Here is a 17,979-nt window from a genome sequence, read left to right on the forward strand (position 1 = left end):
CCTCACTGGGCTTCACTGCTGGAAGGCTCCTGGTGCTGAGAGGCCTGGCCTGCACCTCTCTGGAGGATGCATGGTCACATCAGCATTTGCACGTTTGTCCCGGCCTTGCTAGACTACTATTTGTGGCCGCAAAGTGTCCCCCTCGCTCCCTTCTCCCTTTGGGCTGCGGAACGGAGGGGCTGGGAGAAGTCCTCTCCGACAGGGTTGGGAGTTTGTAGACGGCCCCTGAGAGGCTGGGGCGTTCCGAATTGGCTGAGCGCTCCGCGGGGAGGGCGGGGAGTTTGCCGAAGGTCCCTGGCCGGAATCCCTGCCTTGGAGAGCTGCGAGCCTAGAAGCGGGGAGAAGTTGGAGAGGTCGGTACGGGAGGGTAGGAAGAGATTGCAAGCAAACCGCCCCCCGCCCCGGTCGGCTGAGCCCCCGAGGAGCGTCTCTGCCGTGGCCAGGCCGAGTGTGGACGCGCCGCGCGCGGCCCCGCCAGGGCTGAGAGTTTGCAGACCGTCCCTGCCGCGGCCCGCTCGGCGGCGGCCCTGCGGCTCCCGCGGCTGCCGCGGCGGCCCCGGGCGCGATCCGGCGCAGGTAGCCAGCCGCGCCGCAGGCTCTGGGCGCCGCGACCCCCTGCCCCGCCGCGCCTTGGGCCCCCCGGGGGACGGCGGCCGGCAGGTACTCCCGGCTGCTGCTGCTGCTGCTGCTCAACAAGGAGGTGAGAGCCAGTGGGTCGGGGCGATCGCGTCGAAGCTTTCCATCTCCACGGGGAGATGAACGCAGAGGGGACCGCGGAGGGCGTGGGGGTGGAGGAGAGTCTGCACCGTGGGCTGCGCGGCTGGGGGCTTCCGCCCGCCGCCCCTCCGCCGCCTGCGTGGGTGCCCCGGCCGCTCTGAGAGACCCGGAGGGCAGCCGGGGACGCGCCTTGAGGCGCCCACCTGCCCGGGGCAGCCCCTTACAGGGGGAGACTGCAGGCCCCCATGGCCCCTGGGAAGTGGGGGTTGTGGGCTTTTTTAAGGGACTGTCCGGAGGAGGCTTTGGTTGCGCGGGCTGGAGGCGAGCGGCCAGGGATGGTAGATAGGCGCTCGGACCGCGGAGGAGCCTGGTGGGGTCACGCTGCGGGTGTGGGCCGGGCTGGGGTCCTCGGGACCTGGGCGCGCAGGGCAGACTCAGCCACCGGCCAGTGGGGAGGAGGAAGAAGGCAGGCTGGCTCCCGGCCCCAGGGGACGAGGGATGCGGCGGGCGGGCGCTCTGGTCTAGGGGACCAGGGAAGCCCGGGGGTGCCCCCCACCCCTAAGGGACCTTCGGCGGGCCCACGATCCCGCCGGCGCGCTCCGGAGGCTGCCTGGCCGGAGAGGCTGCGGGGAGCGCAGAGCCCACACCCGCGCACACAATCCCCGAGAGCATGCTCAGTGCGGCCCTGGGAACTTCCTGCCCAGTGGAGAGCCGCCCCGGCCCCCTCCCGGCCCCCTCCCGGCCCGTGGCTGGCAAACTTGGGGGTGCGGCGCCCGCCAGCTGTCCTTTCGCGTCCCCCCCGGCCCTTGCCTCGCCTTTGCCCGGCTCTCGGCGCTGCTCTCGCTAGTGGCCCTGCGGCCGAGAACGGGGGCGTGGATGTCGCCCCCAGCTTCCCGAGGCCAGGTCCGAGGCCGGGTGGCCAGAGGCCTGGCGGCCAGGCCGCCTGATGGGGGGACCGGCTCGCGATGCGCTCGCCTCGCGCACGGACCGGGCGCTGTGAGCAGACTGGGTGGAAGGGGGTGTGTGAGCCCGGGAACGTTCGCGCACACACTCGCTGTCACACACAAAGCCGTGGTTTCGTAGCTGCCGCGCAGAAAAGGGAAGAGGTGGCGCTTGCATTGTCCAGCCGCGTTTGGAGAGCCAGGAGGGTACTGGGCGCTTGAGGGCTGCGGGAATCTGGCGATGCATATGGTTTTCAGGGATGCCCGAGTCGAGGTCTGGGGCCCGGTACTCCTGGCACTGACTGCCAGGCCCGGCCAGGGCGAACGCGGCTGTCTGCACCCGGCTCTGACGGCCCAGCTGGGGAAGGCTGGGCACTTCTGGGGCTCTGAAGTTGGGGAGGGGAAAACAGGTTTGTGCGGGGTTCCAGTGGAATGGCAGCATTGCACCTGTAAACAACTCAGATGCAAGTGTTAGAGGTAGGATCTCATTCTCTAGAAAGGCTAATGGGAAGCTGATGCGCCCCGCCCCCGTTCATTGTCAGCACCTGAGGGACTTGGTTGGTTTTTTTTTTTTTTTTTTTCACTCTGACAACCCCCCCCACCTCCCCCACCCCCATCCCAGTTTACCTACCCACAGCCTGAGCCTTGACTCAGAATCAGAACTTCCTTGTTTTTGATTGGAGGAAATCACCAAACTGTTTTTCATGATGGGCAAAGCATCACAGATCTTTCTTAATAAATGAATTTTCGTTCCCTGCTCCACACACACCACATATTCTTTTTGCTGTTGTTGTTCAGGGCTGAGATAGGCTCCATCAAATTTGTTAGGCTCGGTTAGGATTAGAGCAAAGCTCTCCTTTCTAGAGGCCTTTTTAGTTTTTCCAGTTACCAACTTGATGTTCATGTAGTCAACTTGAAGTGGAGAGGCCCTGAGAAAGGGGATGATGGCAGAGGAGGAAGAGGGGGACCTTTTTGCCTGTTTTAGGGGCTGGGGGAAGAGGTGAAGGTTGCTCTGTCCCACTCCTGACTCCGGCAGAGCTGGGTGCCTGGACAGAGGTTTGGGCTTTTCTTTTCATCCCCTCCTTTATTCCAGCCCGCCTTCCTGGGCTTGGGACACTTGTGACTGCAGTCACTGGGAGAAAGGAGTCTGCAGTCTTGGTTTGGGGCCTTGCAGGTTCGCACCTATACAAGCGGCTGCACGTTGGTTTTAAGGCGACTGCGGCGGCAAGGAAGGCCGGGTAGCTCTGCTCAGATCTGCCAGTGGCATCTGTGTTCCAGCCACGGCTGTGAAGCAGCAGCTCGTGGGCCTCTGAATCGCCTCAGCGGTGCACATTTCAAGTGCTTTGCGTTTGGAAGTGTGAATACAGTACTCCTTTCTATGTTCACACATGCGTGTATACGTTTTTATAAAGAAGCACGTGCCTCGGTAAGTGCATATGCAGTGCTCTTTGGTAGCATCTTGGAGCTGGAAGGGACCTCAGGAGATAATAGGAATTCAAATTTGCTCCCTTCCCATTCAGTTTTCTCAGTTTAAAAACAACCAGCCAGCCTTCTGCCCGGCTGGCCTCCAGAAGCATTGTGATCCTCGCCGAGGGGGACGCCTTTGGTTCCCCTGCTGAGAAGTGAGCCTGCTCACAATCATTCTAGTTGTCACTCTGATATTTGACATAATTTTTCCTAATGCTCCATGTGGCTCGGGGTCTAAGTCACTGCAGGGTCACTCTCAGGTTGATTTTGGCAGGAGACGGGCAGTGACCAGTGTCCTGTCTGCACAGGACAGAGATGTCTGGAAAACTGCCAAGAGCAGTCATCCGTGAGACTTGGACTGGAAAGTTCCTGTCCTTTTGCACTCTGGTCCTCCAGGCAGGTAGTTGCTCTGCTGCTTCCCTAGAGGCCTAAAGAGCACAATAAAGACACTCCTTGTGTGTGTCGGCCTCCAGGCTGTAGGAGGGTGAAGTGGTGGTTGGGGGTGGTGTTCTGCACTGATGTTATCACACTAGGTCTTGGGAAAGCCTGTGCTGTCAGGCGCATTATCTCTGGGGGTTTGTTATGGGGGATGTCAAAGTTTGGGGAAGGGTCCAGATGTCAGGTGAACTGTTAACAGTTAGTTTTGGTTGAAGGAAGGGGTGTGTGTTTCAGAATCTAGGTACTTAAAAAAAAAAAGAAAAGAAAAAAGAGGCAATACCTTTATATTTAAGGGAGAGTGCCAGGTGGGTGACAGTTGAGAGGCTTGGGTCAGAAATAAATTTGATACTTGCCAGGGCACGTTTTACCAGGCTGCTTTTAAAGTTCAGTTTTGCTTTGAAGAATAGTGTCACTCTTTAAAACATTTTTTTAATACTTATTTTTAATTTATTTATTTGGCTGCAGCAGGTCTTCATTGTGGCATGTGGGATCTTTAGTTGTGGCATGCCTGCCGGATCTAGTTCCCCGACCAGGGATCAAACCTGGGCCCCCTGCATTGAGAGTGAGGAGTGATACCCACTGGACTACCAGGGAAGTCCCAGAGAGTCACTCTTAATAGCTGGAAGATGGCTTAACTTTATTTAAAAATTAAAAAAAAATTTGAAGTATAGTTGATTTATAATGTGTTCATTTCTGCTGTACAGCAAAGTGACTCAGTTCTATACATATATACATTCTTTTTTGTATTCTTTTCCATTATGGTTTATCCCAGGATATGGAATAGATAGCTAAACTTTTAAATTTCTGTTTGAAATTGTGTCAAGATCTCCCCAACCACATCTTCTTAAAGTTGCTAATCTAAGGCATGTCCCCATACTATCTCGGATGCTGGGTCAACATGAAAAGTCCAAGCATAGTTGTGACCTCAGTTCCAGCTGTGGGTTCTCACTGAGTGTTTATCAGGCAGCCACCTTGAGCCATGCATGGTGGGTGCTGGTGCTGGGTATGAAGATGTCCTCCTTCAAAACTACCTCCTCACTTGTAATTCATCTGACCTTCTCTTTCAGTGTGTTAAGGCAAACTAATAGCTCTTGGAAAGCTGCCAGAATGGGTCCCAGGAGACTTAGTACTGTAACCATGTTCTCAGCTGGAAGAGTTGGGACTTGATCTGTGTCTGCCCACTTGGACTGTTGTATTTATGTGTTTGTTTTTTCAGTGCTGTAACCAAGTGCCTCCTTGCCCGACCTTGTCATATCTGGAAAGCTGTATGTGTACATGGGAAGGGTTGGGGGAATCACCTTATTTCTTCAACATCCCACTGCTCTCTTGTCTGAACACCTAACCTTCTGGAAAGAGAACAGGGGCCTTCCTATCAGGGACCTTTGTCCAGCCTCAAAAATTGTACAGGCAAGGGGGATAAGCGATCTGGTCTGGGAGCGGGGGAGGGGGCAGTTCTCCCTGTAAATGGTCACGCCCACTGCCATGCTTGGCCCCAGCCGGGGCAGTAACCTAGGAGGGCTGAGGAGTTTTTCTTTACCCTGTCACCCATGAACTCAGGAGCGAGGTGTATCCAAGTACCTCGTTACCTGTAAGACATAAGTACTCGTGTTTGCAGCTGATTTACTTTTTTCAGACATGTTTTAAAAAGCACTTCAAGGTTATCCATAGAAGAATAACAGCCTCACTGATTTGCATCCCTCTCTGATTTGGGGGGCTGACCCTTGAGGGAATTGGTGCCGCCCACCGACTCCTGCTTAAGCGCCACGCCTTAGTGCTGCGTTCTCAGCACAGCCGGCTTCTAAGTCCTGGCATGCTGGTAAGATGCTTTTTCTAATATCCCACACAGAGCCATCCTCCACTACAGTAGTTTTGGATCTCTTTCATGTCTCTGTCCACGCATGGGAGTGTATTGTGTTGGTGATCAGCAGAGATTGTATGTCTGGGTAGAGAAATGTCGAGAACAGGTAGGTGAGAAATTCCGAGCGATGGTAATGAAAAATGTATCTTCTGTAGTTGACATGGTTGTAAAGGCTAATCTTTTGTGTCTCATTTACTTCTCCCTGCAACACTGAGGTGGGTACTGTTGTTATTCCCAGTGTATACAGTAGGGAGACCGAGACATTGGGAGGTTAAAAAGCTGGCTAAGGTCGAGCCCAGGTAGCCACGTGTGGCAGGGTGAGGATTTGAACCCAGGGGGTCTAGGTCCAGAGCCCACATTAGCTGGACTGTGCTTAGTTGTTTAGGCTAACAAGCTCACCCTGCACTGGCCAGCGCCTTCTTTCCAACCAAAGCCAAGAGGAGTCTTAGGCACTCAAGGGTTGGAAGGGACCTCAGGGAGATCCCCCGGATCCTTTCTCTTTTTAGCTGCGGTCCTGGAGGTGCAGGGAGGTAGAAGGACTTTCTCCAGGTCTTCCTGGCTGACAGCAGTGGCAAGGGAGACCTCGAGAAACAGTGTATCCTGTATCCCTCAGGAACAGTGATAACAACTGATAACGTGTGCCTGCTGTGTTTGTAGAAATGACCCAGGAAGAGAATGTGATGGTCATTTGGTGTGTCCCTCCCACTCCCAGAATCGTGTGTGCTCACACTGAGTCTCACCCTGCAATCTGGTGGGGAGTAGGTGGCTGTGCCCCAGTCCTTTCTCCATCCCCAAAGGGGAGAATCTAAGCAACTTAGGTGCCTTTAAAAGAGGTGTTCCCTTGCTCATGTCACCTTTTAAGTGTGACATTTTAGGAACATAGCCAGGAATGGATTTTACATTTCACTCTTAAATATTCCTTTTCTCTCTCTTTCTGTGTCTCTCTCTCTCTCTCTGTATCTCTGTCTCTGCCTGTGCAGCTGTGGCTTAGGGCTCCTGGCCCCTCTCAGTGCTGCATTCCACCCTTTAGGGGCGTGGCGTGGGTCAGGGGTAACCTGGCAGGGGAGTCAGGGCTATTTCTCAACATTTCCAATGAAATTGGGCCTGTGAAGACATTCCCACAGTGTCTGTGGGATCCTAGAAAGAGAGCGAAGGTCCTGCAAAATACTCCTCTGACCACCGGGATTTTCGTACTTCGTGGAATTTTCCTGTCGGGCGTGCCAATGAGCACCATTTCCTTTCATTTTATTCCTCACGTATGAGCGGCCTGGCATCAGCCATGTCATTGATCTCACCTGTTCCTGATTCTGAAGGTTTTTGGTTAATAAATAGTCCCTCGCCGCTCAAGGAGTTTAAAGTGTGGGCCTGGTCAGCTTAACAGAAGAGTTAAGTTCAGTTATAAAGCAATATGCAAATGAAGAACATATTAATTCAGCCCATATGACCGCTCTGGGCTTTAGTTCTTCTGTTGGAAAGTAAGAGGGGATTGAATGAGCTCCAACGTTCTGTTCAGTCCTAAAGCTGTATAATCCTACACATGTGGCAAAGGAGGTGTAGAATAAAGAAATAAAATTCCCTTATTGAATAACAGGAGATTGAGGAAAAACTCAAGTTGTCTTTGCCTTTGCTGGCAGAGTCCTTAGTAGACAGTTGAAATGCTTACCTAAGCAGAACCAGGCTTTTATGATAAGTATCTTTTGGGATGTGTGTTTTTGTGTGTTTAGAAATAAAAGGCTACGGTCCTTACTTCTCAGCTGAGAAATAACCAGCTTAACAAGCTTCCCCTAGTGAAGCTGTTTATTTGTTTTTTGTTTTTTTCCCTTGGGACATTGAGATGCAAAGAGCAGAAGATGACCAGGCTCATGGAGTTCTGTGGTTCTGTGGCACAGCGCCCTGGGGAAGGTGGCTAAGTATTTACACGGCCACAAGTGGGGTCAGCTTCTGTTTGTGTACCTTCATCACTGCTCCCTGTGAAACAACTATGTTGAAAGAATAGGGAGTTTGATATCAATCTCCTTGCAGCTGCCTTTTTTTTTGACCATCTGCTATTTTCAGCTCTCATTTTTTTATTTACTAGTGTTCATTCCAGTGAGGAGTTTTCTAAATGACCAATTCTTTCTCTCACTCATCTTGTTTAGGAAAGCATTGTGTCTCTTGCTAAGTGTGATCTTTCTGTTTTCCTTCCGTACTTTTCTTAGTATTTGTGTTTGGTGTACTTCCCTCACCCTATCTCCTAGAATTTTTCAGAGCCACCAAGGTTAGAGGCAGTCCTAACTGGGGGGGGGGGGAGGGATGCCTTCCTCCATCTCCCTCCCCAGCAATGTTCATCATATGAGGAGTCCCCAGTCTTATGTGAGATCCTTGCAAACATAGCTCCTAGCCCCTCTGTCCATGGGGATGGCCTGCCTTCTTGAACAGAGTTCTCAGCTCCAGTGACTAAGAGTGGTCTGTTTCCTCTCCTCCCCTTCTGTGATGTCTAACTGTTGTGCTTGCTAGATTTAAAGGTGACATTATGTGGGTGAACCTTCACTGTGCATTTTTTGGTACAGGCAAATGTAATTCTCTTGGGCACATGTGAGCAACTTTCTTCTGTAGGTTCACCATTCCTTATTTCCTGTTCTCACGTTCAGTGAGCTCCAGAAGGGGAGAGGTTTTTTCCACCAGGTTGGTTAAAAAATTACATCTGTCCCCAAGGGTTTCTCAGCAAGGAGTCTGGAGCTCTATAGCCATGGCCAGAAGCCCCATTGCCTTGCCCAGGGCCTGACACCAGAGTCACGTGACTAGCTGGGCAGCATGGCATCGAGGTAAGCTCAGGCAGGTGAGGCCTCTCTGCAGTTAGAGGGCGGTCCTCAGGCAGGTCAGTTCAGCGCTCCGTGATGCTGGTTTCTCATCCATCGAGTGAGACATCTCTTAGTGTCTCCTGCGTCTGTGGGATTCTACTAGTGTGCCTTCTTGGCTGAAACCCAGCACACTTAGCTACTGTAGTTTCTTTCATCTGTCCTTAAGAATATTCTTAGGTGTGTTCCTAATTTTGCAGTCCTTTTTGTGCCAGTTTGGAGTTCTGTTTTTTAAATCAGTGGACTTTTTGTACACATTTTTCTCCCTCGCTGTGAGCATTATTTGTGGGCTCAGGAAGCCCAACAAATTGAGACTGTGTGTGTGTGTATGTGTGTGTTCATGTCCAAGGGCTTGTTACTTTATTGTCATATTGTCTATAAGCAGAAGTGGAAGTGATCAGAGTTGGAGCTGCGTATCTTTGGAATAGCATCAATTAAATGAAACCTCTAGAAAGTTTCTGTGGGTGTATTTTTAAGATATGGCTTTTCCCCTAGTACATGCTTGTCATTTATAGCCAGGGGATCCTTAGAGATTGTATGGATAAATAATGATTTTATTGTACTTCCCTATAGACTGCGATAAAGTGCTTTCCCTGATAACGAGTTGCTTATTCTGTCACACTGCCTTTTCTTTAATTGCCCTTACAACCAGAATCATTCGTTACTGCTGTAACAAATAACCACAGACTTAGTGGCGTAAAGCAACACAAATTTATTGTCTTGTGTTGTGTTGTAGGTCAGAGGTCTAACACGGGTCTCACTGGCTAAAATCAAGTTGTCCATTCCTTCTGGGAGCTTTAGGGGAGAATCCTTTTCCTTGCCTCTTTTAGCTTCTGGCGGCCACCCGCATTCACAGGCTAGTACCCTGTTCCGCCGTCATCAAAACCAGCAATGTTGGGCTGACTCCTTATCCCTCTGCCATCAGGCTGGGACCACAGCTGGGAAAGATTTTCTGATTTTAAGGATCTATGTGATTAGATTAGGTCCACCCAGGAAATCCAGGATAATTTCATTTCAAGGTCCTTATTAACTTCATCACACCTGTCCTGTAAGGTAGCATATTCACAGGCTTCAGGAATTAGAGTGTGAACATCCTTGGGGGCCATTTTTCTGCCTGCCATAGTCCCCAAAACTCTTCATAAAGAAGTAGTTTTTTAGTCTTTATGTAAAGGAACTATTCTTTTCTGTCAAGAAACTGTACTTCTCAGGAAATTTCCTTGTTCCTCATCTTTTTGAAAATATTTAACTATTTGCAGCGTCTAAAGTTTGAAATCTGAGATGGCCAGACGTTGAACTACATACATTTCGTGTTCCAGCTCACGTTATGTTAGTAGCCCTGTTGTTATGATAAGGAAACTGAGGTGCAGAGGAGACTTACCTAGGGTCATGTAGCCAGAAGTGGTGAAGCTAGGCTGACAAAAGTGGATCTCATTGATTCCAAAGCCTGTATTCTTTTCACTCTGCCTTCCTGCCTTAGCAGTGATAATGGAAAACCAAAATGAGAAATGGTAATGGGAAAACTAAAAATAATGTAAAATCTTTCTGCTTCTGCCATGGTGATGACAAACAGTAAATAATGTCTGCAGCAGATTGATTGCACTAATGGCCCCAATTAATGGCCTCCCTGTATCCACAACTCTCTGCCTTGTAATGTACTAGTCCCCATCCCTCCTCTTCCCCACTGCTGGCCACATGACTGTGACTGCTTTGGCCCCTGGGATGTTAGCAGATGCTGTATAAACAGAGTTTAAGAGCCTGCGAATGTCTGATTGCCTTTTACACAACTGGGCATGCTCGCTCAGATTCCTGCCACCCCCATGAAAGCGTGCCTGGGCTAGTCTAAGGGAGTGCCTGAGAGATGAAGGGGAAGGAACCACGTTGTGTCAGCTGAGGCCCTCCTGGACTAGCCAGCCCCCAAATGAACCACTGCTTGGCATATCTTACCAAGATTAGTTAAGTCTGTACCAGTTCATCAGAACCAGCCAGCTGACCTATAGAATTGTGGAAAGCATTGAAGATTATTTTAAGCCATAGAGTTCTGGGGAAGTTTGTTATGCAGCCATTGCTAACTGATACACAGCTCAGATCAGATACTTGCATAGCATAAGAAGCAATTTTAGCGTCCTTTTGAAGATTGTTTTGGACTACATGTAACTAATTTATATTCTTTTTTTAAATTTTAATGTACTTTAAAATATACTTTTAAGAGTATACATTAGGCTCAAGAACTTGCCCATTATATCTACCCTGTTTTCTTTCCTTTTTTTTTTTAAACATGAAAGTCCTTTAAACTCTTATCAGTTTCAGTCAGAAGACTTTTTTTCTTCTCAAACTATTTATCATTTCTAATACAGTGGCTTTTGACCGTCAACCAACAGTAAGAAATACATATTGACCAGAACTCACATATATAATACGTGTGCGTATGGCAGCAAGAAAACTTTCATGAGACAGTACCTACCCTTCTACCTCTAAAGGCCTCTGATATTTTCTACTCTTATTTCATTTGCTTTCAGAATGCTGGTCAGGAGTCAGCACTGTAGCCTGCAGACCATTTTGTAAATAAGGTTGGGTTGGAACACAGCCACTCCTGTTTGTTGGAGGGTTATTTATGGCTGCTTTCAACTTAACAATGGCAGAGTCAAGCAATTGTGACAGAGATTATCTGGCCTGCAGAGCCTAAGGTATTTACTCTCCCGCTCTTGAAGACAAAGTTTTCTGACCCTTGTACCAAATCAGTTTCATAAGCCATTGGTGAGTTGTGGTCCTCCATTTACAAGGCATCCCGTTTAAGAGATCTTTAGCTCTCCAAAGAACTCTTCCGGAAATTACACTAAACAAATCTGGCAGATGTGAAAACTAACCCTTTTCCTGTGTTACACTCAAACTCTCTGCTTTATTCACTTAGATTCAGCATTTAAGTTTTTGCTATTTAATGTTATACCTAATTGGCTTGTATTGGAAACTTTTTAAGTAGGCTCTCCCCCTTCTAATTTAAATGAGGCTTTCTTGTGGAAAGTAGCTGGAATTAAAATGGACACAAATTCTATTCAAGTACTAGTTATTTATTCATTAGATTCCAGCAGTGCCTTTTTTGTGATATAATGGAGTCCATTAGTGGAAGAGGTTGAAAACAGTCATCTTGGGTTCCTTTAGAACACCTTTCTGGCAACTGGTCCTTATTGTCACATTTCTGAATTAGGGTGGTATTATTTCTGAGCATAATAAAATTTAGAGACATTAAATCATGGACTTATGGAGTTGGAAAGACTCTGGAAAAAACTTTTTTTTTTTTTTTTCTCAGACTTAGTTGGGCCCTTAAAGGCTAAATTTCTCTGATATCTAAATTTTCCAAGCCTGTCAGGGGACGACGACATTGTTATTTTTATTGTGTGGCTAATGAGACGAATGGGAAGGAGCTGAGGCAGAAAAGCCTTCAGAATGATCTGGATCTTTCTAGAATATGAAATGCCAGATGAAGAATGAGCACTGGCCCATTTATTTATTGGCAGTGCGAACAGAATCAAAGTAAATGAGCTTCAACTACAGCATGGAGAGCTTTGGTAAAATCTGGACAGTGTCCCCCAAATAAAGTAGGTTCTCTGACAGTAGACTAGGTTCTCCTAAACATTTTTGATATGAACTGCTCTCCTTCGTTCAGGTGGGTGGCCATCCTAGCAGATGATCAGACGTATGCAATGAATAAGAACTCTTTTGGGTGCTAGCAACACAAACCCGCTGAAGCTTGCGTCAACACAAGCAGAGAATTCACGTCAGGGCTACAGGAGCAGAGCTGGGAGCTGCCGGCAGCCTGGGATCAAAGCTCTGGGAACCCCAGGAACCGTCTTTGCTTCCTAGCTGCCTCCAGCTGCCTCCCTTGCTTAATTCCTCCTCCCTGCCTTGTTCTGCTTTTTGTGTCCCAAGGGCAGAACTCTGGGTAAGGGCACTTGTTGCTGGGTAAGCCACTCAGCAAGGCTAATCTTTCTCTTCTTATGCAAATGCAAGTTTCCTGGGGAGTGTCCCCTGAGTGGTCCAGCCTGACGTCACCCAGAGGTGGGCAGAGCATGGATACTGCAGTGTGCATTTTGGCTAGCTCTAGGGATTTTATTGGGGACATTTTAGAAATTTAGGGGGCAGTTTTGGTTGTCAGTGACTTAGGGGTGCTACTACCATTTATTGGATGGGAACCAGGAATGCTAACATCTGTGATTGGTAGACTAGTCTTACACCCCCTCCTGTATCCTGTGTCTCACTGTGAGACTGTTACCATGACTGTTGCCCCAGAATCCTTTGAGTAGAAACCAATTACTCTTATCTAAGTTTCAGGTGGAAGCTTCAAAGGAAAAAAAAAAAGAGTTGGTTACAATCAACTAGGCCTAAGATGATGGAAGATTTGCCTTCCAGTAGACCTTGAGCCTCATTATATGCTCATTGTAATATATTAACATGCTAAGTGACACACCCACAGGCGCCATGGCAGTTGACGATTGCCATGACAAACATTGGAAAAGCCCTTGCAGTGACTAAAAAGGAGAGGGTACCGTTCTGAGTCCAAACCACACCCCTCTTCTTGGATAACTCATGAATATTTCTCCCATGCTTTGCAAACCCCAGTCTTTAACCTCAGCCTGCCTGTGTATTTGGTATCTCTGCCCGAGTCGGGTTAAGTTGATCTGTGAACTAGGTTCCTGCTTCTCCATTCTTTGGCCACTGAATAAAGCTTGCGCTGTTCCAGTCTCACCATTGGTTTCGTTGCTGGCTACTTGAATCTGATCTGAAAGAGAACCTCCTTGGTGAGGACCGGGGGGTTCTGCCTGGGCTAGGACCCCAACACAGGTCTGGTCAACCAGTTCGGTAACGAGATGATTGTGGATGACAAAACCCTGAACCTAGAGACCTAATGTACACATAAAGAGTATTCTGCACATTTCGAATAAACATTGACTTTTCCAGGCAGTGAAGAGTGTGCTTTGTTCTATTGGGAAATTTGCCAAGAGGTGTTTGCCATTTTGGAGAATCACAGCTCTCTATGGCATCACCACATCACCTGTGTCAGTCCACACTTGTAACTCACCTGTTTTTTGATTTTACGTTAAGTACGAGCATCTAACAACTTCTTTAGCCTTCTAGAGTGGTCTTGCCCAACTAATTGCATATTGAAATACATGTTCAGTTTGTTATAAATTATCTTCCTTTTATTCTCACTTATATTACTATCAAGGCAATAAACATATATGTTTGAAAATGTGTTTAGGAAGGTTATCTAAGAATTTGATTTCAGGGAGTAAAGGGGTGTTGGAAGTTTGCTGTAAGCCTTGAGCTTTCAGGCTTACTAGGGTTTAGAGCGCAGCACTAGGGGAGTGATTTGCAAAGTAATCTCTTCCCCCCTCCATGAGTCAACTGAATTAAAGAACTCTTTAACGTTAACCATTTAAGAAAATAAACTAGCCCATGCGTTGGGTACAGCTGATGGAGAAAAAAAGAATAGAGTTGTTGGCCCAACCTCTTCTTCCATGGGTGGCCCCCTTGCCTTGCGGTAGCTCTTCCCCGCTCCCTTATAGGTGGTTGATGCTATTGCTGGGTTTAGGCTCTGTTGTGGGTCTCATTATTCTGGAAGAGCCATAAGAGTAGGGAATGAAATCAGATTATCGCAGGAATGAGATAGCCTTGATCCTGGGTTCATGAGCAGTTTTCTCTGTTTTTGTTCTCTATCAGTTTCACCTGGAATACTGTGTTTGTGGATACATATAAAACTAATGCCTTTGATCACAGCATTTTTCAATTTTAAAAATATAAAATATGTAAAACGTACATGTAAAAATGAGCATTGTATATGTTTGTTCTCCTAAAACTAGAGTTACAGTTGATTATTACATAAATAAATAAATAAGGTTAAAACCAAAAGGAAGGGAAAAAAGAATAATGTGTTTTAAAAAACAACCCATAACATAATTTTCTATCTTCCAGAAAAAGACACATTTTTATCAAAAGCAGAAAATGCATATAGTTAGTAGATGCTCTAACATAGATCACAGCAAATGCTTTTTGTTATGTGAATAAAGGCTTGGAAGCAATATAAAATTTTATAAAAGAAAAATAGCTACTTTGTTTTATAGCTCTACCAGATTCCCAAAGCATGCACATACACAAAAATGTGTATACAAAAAAAAAAAAATCAGGTTATCGCACACGTTTCATATGAACTACCGCAGCCCTCTTTGCGGAGACTCAAGGGGATTTGTGGGCTTGCATGGGAAGATATTACACCTTGATTTTCACTGACCTGTAACCAAAATTGAGCAATCCCTTAACTTTTGGATGTTGGCCACAAGTCACAGTAATGTTAGCAATGTCTGTGACTTTGTCACCAATAGAAATCCAGTGTTGTCATATCACATTATAAACGGCTAACAGCTAATCTTGAAATGTCATGCTCATTATGACGTAGAAATTACGGTGGTTATTACACACCGCTAGATAGTGTCAGTTGACTTCCTCTGTAATCCTATGTATTTTATTTTATGCATTTCAAACATTTTGAGAAGGGGTACCACCTCACCAATCCACCAAGGAGTGGGTGGCGCAGAAATCATGGAGTAGAATTGGGGGGCGCTCTGGACACTACACAGCCCACCACTGCCCCGTCTCTTCCGTTTATTGGGAAGTTGGCCACCCCGTGACTCAGCCTTTCCCCAAAACTGCCAGGTATGGATGTGGCGGTGGTGCGGACTTACCTCCGGTTGGCTCATTTTCTTCTTAGATCTGGTCAAAGCATTATGCTTGATTTGTCCTTGGCCCTTTCTTTCATCATACACGAGGAGGCAAGTTTGTCAGCACAGTCCTCCAGCAAGGCTTGTATTGATCCGTACAAGGTACAAGATGCATTTAAAGCCAAATGCACTGATTATCTGGATCCTTAACAGAAGTGTGATTTCTGGTTCGGCTTTTCAAGTGGAGAAAAACCACAGACATTCCGCAGAAAAATTCGCTGCATGCAGCCCAACTTCTGTTTTCCTTGTTGTGCACTTCAAGGTTACAGAATCACAGCACAGCTCTAAGAAGCTCATTGCCCAAGAAATATGTTGCACGAATGGCTGCCAGGGTATTTTCCGAATTTGTGGGGGAAGGGGCATTTCTCAGAAAGTAGGGTTTGGGGTGGAGGTAGACAACTTCATGAGGGGTGCCCTTTGTCCTGGTTGCTACCTGGCCACCCAGTGAGTCCACCCTAGAGGGTGCCGTGCCCCAGGTGTAACTGGATTTCTGGGAATGGCATCAGCCTTTTTCTGTTTCTAGAAATTTCTGTTGAGAGGAAATGACTTTGCCACAGAGTAGCCTACTGCACTGTTCCTTTCTGTCCTCCAGACCTGGAGGCGTTGTTGGGCTGCCACGTGCATCTTTTTTCCTCTTACAGCTTTTAAGTCTATATTTAGAGCAGGAAAATGCTGAACATTTCCTTTCTAATTCTTTAGAAGCTGACCTTGGGAGGGATCTTCACGCATCCAGTACTAGTAATACCTTGGGCAACCACATTAAATAATAATGGGAATCATATTGTTTCATTCTTTGTCTCAGAATATATGCTGAAGATTGGAATTGAGTAGTTTCAAATGTTGTGCCTTCATTTTTCTATGGGTTTGGTTATTGATCGAATTTCTTTTTTTTAAATATGTGATTATTTATTTATTTATTTATTTTGGCCGTGCCGGGTCTTAGTTGCGGCATGCGGGATTTTTAGTTGTGGTATGCAGGCTCCTTAGTTGTGGTGTGCGAACTCTCAGTTGCAGCACTCAAACAGGATGTAGTTCCCCAAACAGGGATCGAAACCAGGCCCCCTCCGTTGGGAGCGTGGCGTCTTACCCACTGGACCACCAGGGAAGTCCTTATTGATAAAATTTCTTATTGAGTCAAAGCCACTGCCTTAAAGACGTAGGAGGAGCCCCGTTACAAGATACTGTTACTCCTCATGTCAGACTAAAGAGAATGTAGGTGTCTTTAGCAAACTTAGTGAACTGATAGCATTTCTCTCTCTCCCTCTCTCTCTTTATAAAAGGGAACAGCAAATTCTGTTGCTTCCTGACCTGATGATGCTATTACAGATTCACGTGCAAAATTGTGGGTACTATTTGGCCTAATTTTTAAAATGAGATACCTCAGGTCCTTTTATTGAGAAACTGTCCTATCATTGAATTGGTACGGCCAGTTGTTTTTTTTTTTTTTTTTTTTTTGGCTAGAGAAAGCAAGAAATTCACCAAATTCATTGGCTGAGGGGTGGGGCTTTCACTCAGTTTGAAGCATCTCTCATTCCTCTCCCACTTCTTATTTTGAGCCACATACACTTGGCCTGCTTTTCATAGAGGTTTGGTTTGGGGTGAATTTTGATCTTAATCCTACCATTGTGGAGAGAGTAAATGATGTCCAGAAGCTCTAGAGTATAGGAGTTAAAATATCCATAAGTGAGTCACCTCCTGGTTAGGGATGACAGAATTAATTATGCAGCTGCGGGACACAGATGCCATTACTATTTTCTAGATCTTATCACAATGAAAAAACGGAAAATACAAGTCCTGCCTTCAAACTGACAAACTAAAGGTGAAGACCTCACACACAGGGTAACTCTTTTTCCAGAAAGTGGACCTCCTGAGCACATAGCTGGTATTCATGGGAATACTGGGTACTCCTGGAAACCAACCCTTGAGCACACTGTCTAATTTCATGCTTATGACAGCCCTGTAAATTGGAATCCCTTGTTTTCATTGAACAGATGTAAAGCCAAAGTATGGGGAAGTTGTGTCCTGCCTGCAGTGACTCACATAAATATAAGGTGATCACATAATTTATCATCTGAACCTGAGCACTTTTGTGAGTGAAAGGGGTGCTATTAGATTATTTATGAGGCTGGGATAACACCCATAAATGGGGATGTATGATCCCCCTACTAATAAGGTGCAGATTGGGGGGCTTAATTCAGGTCTGATTCCAAGCCTGCCTGCTCTCCTTTAGATGCATTAAATTGGGCTGCCTCATCTATAAATGAATTGTGAAGGCACCTATTGAATAAACGTCTGAAGGTGAGTTCTGCAGTAGGTCGAGAGCCAAAGAGAAATTCCTCTTAGGTTAGGTAAAAGTTCCGTTTGGCAAGAAAAAGGTCTACTAGAGGTCGTCTTTCATATAAAAGTGTAGAGAGCATTTTGTTGGGAAGGCAGATGGTTTTTCTCTTCTGAAAAAAATGGTTTTCCTTTTTTGTTGTTGTTGAAAAGTGGGTCTGCTGTAGCATTTCCAAGAAAGATAAAGGAAGACTCATAAAATCTCATATCCAGGGCAAACATCTTTTTTTAAAAAATAAACTTATTTATTTATTTATGGGCTGTGTTGGGTCTTCATTGCTGCATGCGGGCTTTCTCTACTTGCGGCAAGCAGGGGCCACTCTTCATTGTGGTGCGCGGGCTCCTCATTGCCGTGGCTTCTCTTGTTGCGGAGCACCGGCTCTAGGCACATGGGCTTCAGTAGTTGCAGCACATGGGCTCAATAGTTGTGGCTCATGGGCTCTAAAGCACAGGCTCAATAGTTGTGGCACGCGGGCTTAGTTGCTCCGTGACATGTGGGATCTTCCCGGAGCAGGGATCGAACCCGCGTCCCCTGCGTTGGCAGGGGGATTCTTAACCACTGCGCCACCTAGGAAGCCCCAGGGCAAACACCTTGATAGCCAGTGGCTATTGCCATA

At 47.1% G+C, this 17,979-nt stretch overlaps 1 protein-coding gene across 7 annotated transcripts in view; it reads left to right on the forward strand.

Moving 5' to 3' along the window:
- Nucleotides 1-280: 280 nt before the first annotated feature.
- Nucleotides 281-17,979, forward strand: part of MGAT5 (alpha-1,6-mannosylglycoprotein 6-beta-N-acetylglucosaminyltransferase) — a 355,963-nt gene continuing 338,264 nt past the window's right edge. For 6 of the 7 annotated variants that reach the window (XM_057745767.1, XM_057745768.1, XM_057745770.1 and 3 more), the window contains exon 1: nucleotides 313-700. The gene's annotated coding sequence lies outside the window, so the exon portion shown is untranslated. Of the gene's footprint in view, nucleotides 701-17,979 lie in introns of all 7 variants that reach the window. The other variant, XM_057745771.1, reaches the window with a different exon arrangement.

Source organism: Hippopotamus amphibius, chromosome 8, assembly GCF_030028045.1.
Source record: "Hippopotamus amphibius kiboko isolate mHipAmp2 chromosome 8, mHipAmp2.hap2, whole genome shotgun sequence".
Taxonomy (NCBI): domain Eukaryota; kingdom Metazoa; phylum Chordata; class Mammalia; order Artiodactyla; family Hippopotamidae; genus Hippopotamus; species Hippopotamus amphibius.